We start from the raw sequence: 6,262 nt of genomic DNA, 5'->3' as shown, positions 1-6,262 counted from the left end.
CCCCCTTCTATTTTATTTTATTAAAATTTATCAATTAAAATTTTTCTTTTATTAAATTTTTGGTAATGGATTGTAGAGAATTTTAAAATTATGTTTTTACTTGAGAAAATGATTTTTTTAACGTTTTTCAGTTAATTTATTAAATTTAAAAACGCCAGTCGATGTTATCGTGTTAATCGATGTTAATAAACCAACAAATACTAATAAATAAAACGTTTTAATGACCAAAAAAAAAAGTTTACTACTACATAAGGCCAGTATATTAGTGTGACTGTCTTAAATACTGTATTTTGTTTTGTGGAATTCTATAAAATCTTTGGCAAATGCAATAATCAATATTCTATGATATCGAAATAGCTACAGTTATTAGAAATATTGTATATTATATAGGCCAAATAAGACCTCTTCTTCAAAACACTTACTATAATTATATGAATTTCTATTGTATGAATGATGGTGACTGATTTATCTGTTCTTACACCTATTGAAAAATCTTTACTTTTAAGTTTTAATTCATTTCGGATTGTTTGTTCTTTACATTTGTTAACTATTTGAAATTTATCCAGTTAAGTTTTGCTCTCTAAAATTTTCTTAACCGAACGGTGTCCATATGATAGAATTTATAAAAATGTCATCGTATTTTATAATTTAAACGAATTAAAATGTTTTATGTTGAATGCAATTTATGTTTCTAGGCGTAGTAAAGCTTTAACCTTAAGCACATTTGATTATTTCTTAATGTAAGATGAAGTTTTATATATAAACATTAAGATTCGAGTTATAAAACAGTTAATGTGGAAATTCTTTTCGAGCAAAAACATTTAAAAATGATCGAACTGTTTTAAGATATTAAATCCTAAATTTAAAACGGTAATAATGTTTTCTTCGACGATTTCGAAATAAAATCTTTTAGTTTTTGTATAGGATAAACTAGNATAAAAAAAAAAAAAAAAAATAGATATTTTTAAAAATGTTCTTAAAAACAGATATAAAATCGACAAATAAACATATATATTTACTCCAAAAATCAAAATAAAAGCAACAATAGTTTTGACAAGCAAACTCAGAAATAGATACAAATGAAGAAAGTTATCTTAATTTGAAACCAGCCAGTTGGGTTCTAGAAAACTATTCTTTGTATAACTATTGTTACGGCCGCACCCAGGTACAGGGTTAGATCCAAGTATGACCCATGCCATTGGGTTGTTGGGCATAGACGGTCAACCAGGCATGCTGGACAAAAGACCATGACCTGTTCCATCAATAGCAGCTGTTGGACAGAAAATTTACAAAGAAATGTGTTCTAAGTTGTGCAGTCAAAGACACCACTTTCGTTTTTCAACCCAACCGTTTTACTTTCGTTTTCACATCGGAAAAAAACGAATAAAAAAAAAAAAAATAGTAGAGTTAATTTTTAAACGTTAACGAAATTAAACGATATCGGAAATACTTCGTAAATTCCGGCATGATATCGGAATAAGAGTAATGATTTCCACTTCGTTAGCAATCGATTATTTTCTCTTCAGCAGTTACAAAGTTTCATTCTAGTGAAGTGCAGTTATGAGAAGTGTTTGTCATCGGAGTAAGGCCCGAGGCGTTCTCCATTGTTAAGCAGGGCAGAGTTGAAGCTGTCAGGAAGAATGCTCTCCAATCTCCACCTCTGAAGTCCTTCTTGTTATTACTTCAAAAATCAACTGTTACTCAAAGCTTTGAAAGTAATCCCGTAATAGTTATCTGCTGGAATTTTTTTACAGGAAAAAAAAAATTAATTCCTTTCTTTACACGGAACGACAGGGAGGGAGAAAAATATATATATATATACGGAACCAAGTCGAGCGGGCGCAAAACTTGAAACAAATTCAGAATTTTAATAAAGTGACACAACGATGTTTTAAAATTAAAAAAGCAAAACCCAAAATAATTTACTGTATATAATTAAAATGTATATATATATATATAAATTTTTGTATGTATCTAATGTAATTTAGAAATTAAATTTACTTACTAAAATACACGTGACTGTTTTTTAAATGGCGCTTAATCTTTTCTTTTTCTTTTAAAAAGAAGAAAAAAAAAACAACACCGAAGCACATCATTTATTTTAAGATTTAAAAATTTTCGAATATTAAAAGAAACAAGATTTAACATATTTATCAAAAACTTTCTTTTTTTTTTATTCGGATCAAAGAACCCATAAATTCTACTGTAGTGAAGAAATCGATATTTGTTTTCCCTGGACATTTTGGGCTTGGGCGATGTGTGTGGTTCATTTAGCACTTAATTACCCACAGATTTACGAATGGTTAAGGAATAGATGATCAATAACCTTACGTAAACTTCTAGTCGACTATAATAAGCTTTACAGACTCATTTCCTATCTTGGGAGGGGGGGAGGAGGATGGAAAACTTATCGGATTCTGCCGGAGAATAAAAACTAATTGTGTTGTGTCAACCACTGATAACAAAATTATCCTTCCAGCTTTTTAACCGAAAACGAGATGGGGGGAGGGGAGGGAAGGGAAGAATGCAAAATTTTATTCATTAAAAAGGATCTAATTTGACTTTCGGGGATATATCGAGCCGCGATTTCCGAAAAACGGAGTCATTTTCGCATCTTTTGATGGGATTTTTTGGGGTGGATTAGCTCCTCCTCCCTAAAACTAAAACACTGTGTAACGGTGCCGTGTTTCGCGGACGTAAACGATTGGGCGGAGTGTTCAAGCAGATGTGAGCGATCGGTAACCGAAAATCTAATTTTTCCCTCCCCCCGACGTCGAACACCTGGCGGAAAGAAGACGAACTAACGGTACGTTCCATTTCGGCTAAACGGGGAAGTAAGCTACACGGAGTAGACCATCTGGTGCATGGGACGTGAGAAAACGACCCAGATGGCAACTTAGGTCTACAAGTGGGTAACATGGTTGACCCGACAGGGTCATCTTATGATCGGATTTTGTGACGTCATAACGCTAGCTACCATCCAACGGTGTGAACAGGTCGTGTTTAAGATGTTATAGAAAATTACCTGCGAATCGAATATGGTTACTTCGGAAGTGAGGAGAGGAAAAAAAAAAAAGAAAAAAAGCAGAAGTTATTGTTTTGCAGCTGGTGCCGTTTTGTAATGTTAAGAGAGAGAGAGGCCCTGTAAGCCAAGACTGGTCGACGATGAATTTGCACGACTCTAAAGTGCGATTTGTAATTGTAATGAGTATAGGTGAATAAAATTCAAAAAAAAAACTGACAGTGAATAAGACTAGTTTAGTTCTACGAACGGTTAAAATGTATTTTGCAAGCAGATATATTTTATATATATACATATATATTTTATAAAAATCAATTTTTAAAATTGCTTTTGTGCTATTAATTAATTTGTTAAACAGGAAATTCAATTTCCGTTCGGTTAATTCATACGTAACGAGTTAATCTCCATTTTACTTACCCTGTGTTGTGGGTCAGATCCAGGTTCACCAGGATAAGATTGGTTACCATTGATACTTCGGTCACCCTCTACGCCAGTGCTACGAATGGGAGGAGTTTGGCTTTCTTTCTTAGCAGCACTTACCTGTTTAAGAAATAGAAAATATTAATTCTTAAATTATCGCGTAATTCATTTAACTTGTCAACATTAACAGTGGCTACTGCCAGTTAATCGATAAAGTATGCAAATAACTGGCGGTTCGTTGTCCTGCTTTTGTATTTTTAGCGCCGTACACAGAAGATAATAAATTTATTCACTGTAATCATTGTCCATTTAGTCGAATCGTTTAAAAAAATTCTTATTTCCAGCATGGAAAACAAATTTAATACATTTCTAAAATTTTTACTTAAACTTATCAGTAGTGTTTATTATTTTTTTTATCGTTTTTACTTTCATTTTGTATTCTCAACCAATGACAACGTATTAAGCTGTCTACTTTGACAAGTGTTGAGAGACTGATTGCGAAAGTCCAACAAAAAAGTGATCTATACACAGATAAAAATTACATTCAATTATTATTTATATACACGAAACTTACTATAAAATGGATTTTGACGTTACCATAGCAATATTGACTAGAACCCACCGTGCATTGCACTGAGATATATGGAATCAATCAAAATGTTATTTGCATGTAAATATAGCGATATACAGATTTAATTAATTGAGTGAGAACATTAGTCGTTATCTGAGAGCTTAAACTTTTCAATATGGAATAATAATAATAATCGCAAAAAAATTTATATGTGTATATATATATATATATATGTGAGAAGTGCAAACAATGTTACTATCAAATATTGACTGTGATGATAAAAAAAGAACGTCACCTGCTGGTCAACCCTCCTGACCATCTGGCAACACCAGGTGGTCAGACAACATGACTGGGTTGAAGAATACAAGAAAGGCAGCGATTAATTGATGCACAATAGCCCTGCCTTCACTTTAAGATGGAACACCGACAGAAATCTTCAAAGCGGAAAAGAACCAGGGAAAAAAACACTACATGAAAAACTGCTTCCTGTATAATCATACTGGATAATAGAATTAGTATGGTTTGTGTCTGAATAAAATTTCCCAAAGAAATGCTTTTTTAAAAAGAAGGAAAATAACATGTCTTACTTTATTAAAACTTTAAATAATAAATTTCTGCAAGAGAAATTTTACAACAAAAATATCAACTCGAGTCATCTTAACCTATTACAACTGGCCACAATACTCCATCAATGATTAGATGGATTTCTGAAAGGAAATGAAACAACGAATCGATGTTATCGCGGAGGGGGAGTAAGTCGTTTACTTTATATCTTATATTTTGTATGAGATATTAAAAAAGTCCGTTTCATATCGGTTAATTTTTCCCCAGAAAAAAAAGTCTTTTCACTGGTAAAAGAGCAATTGCAACTAAAAACAATAAAGTCTGTATTTCCAACTTCCATATAAAACCGCTTCTTTTTATTTTACTTTTTTTTTTTTCTTCTCTTCTTACTTGACCGGACTTTCGCCATATTGGCTTCCTACTGGCGACATCATTCAATCAAAGGCAATTGAATGTTTGTAACGCCATGTTTACCAAGATGCAACGATTACCAAATGTAAGCCAGAATGGATCGATAAGAGGAAAGCATTTATAATATAGCAACCAATACAGGAAAAAGAAAAACTCGATACATAAATGAACATTTAGGAAAAATCACTTACGAATAAGAACTGGGTACACAGCGCACTTTTTTTACTATTGTAAACCAACTTTTATTAAACAAGGTTTTATATATATATATATATTTTTTTTTTTCCTTATAAAGAAAATGTGATTCAGCGCTTTAAAATTTAAAATATTCATTTGATGAAACAAAATGTCCGACACGCAATGAATATTTCAGAATTTTCCTAGAGGACATTCTCCAATATCTATAACGTAGAGAGGACAATGGCAATCATTATTCAACGCAATTTTCAGTATGCCAAAATCGATTCTATTGATTCAATTTTAAAAATACGTCCGTTGGCGAACCAATATATGATAAGACAGAACAATATTAAACATACTACTTGAAGTAATTAAAATTGAAAATACAGTGTAAGTTTTTCGGTCAATTCCAATTTAACACAACTGTCGGGCATTATAAATATTGAAAACAGGTAAATTGACTTTTACGGTGGTGAAAAAAAAAAAAAAAAAATTTTATTTTTCAAAACTTGATGTTAATCGAATTTCTAGTGACGTGTGCCATGACTCAGTTCATCTTTTTAAAGGCTGAATTTAGCTGAGTCAGCCATTTAAAAAACGGACGATGACCAAACTACTTTCACTATTTAACTTTTTAAATTTTATTACTGATAAATTCTTTATAAAAGGGAAGAGAGAGAGAGAGAATACGAAAAAGTATAAATTCAAAATTCAATTTCTTATATTTTTCTATATTTAATTAAACCGAATAAAAAAAAATATATAAAAAAAAATATTAAAACAGGATATTAAAAAGTCAAATTACTGTATCCCCTACAGGAAAACTAAAAATGCAGGCGTTGTAAATTTTGTCAATAAAATTGATTTTTTCTCCATTCAACTTTTTCCTTTTGGCCTGGTTGTTTGGCAAGCGGATGGAAATCTGAACTGGGAAATCGTTAAAAGGCACATGCCCAAAAATGAATCTAATAGTCCTAAGATTTTTATTAAAAATGATAAACATGGAGGACAGCAGGGATTGACAAATCATTTATTCTCTCGTTTACGTTAATCAATCAAAATATTTTAAATATATATATATATATTTTTTATAT

Source organism: Centruroides sculpturatus, unplaced genomic scaffold (assembly GCF_000671375.1).
Source record: "Centruroides sculpturatus isolate CEXI.00-Female unplaced genomic scaffold, Cexi_2.0 scaffold479, whole genome shotgun sequence".
Classification (NCBI taxonomy): domain Eukaryota; kingdom Metazoa; phylum Arthropoda; class Arachnida; order Scorpiones; family Buthidae; genus Centruroides; species Centruroides sculpturatus.
The sequence above is the reverse complement of the archived record's forward strand: the minus strand, read 5'-3'. Positions refer to the sequence as shown.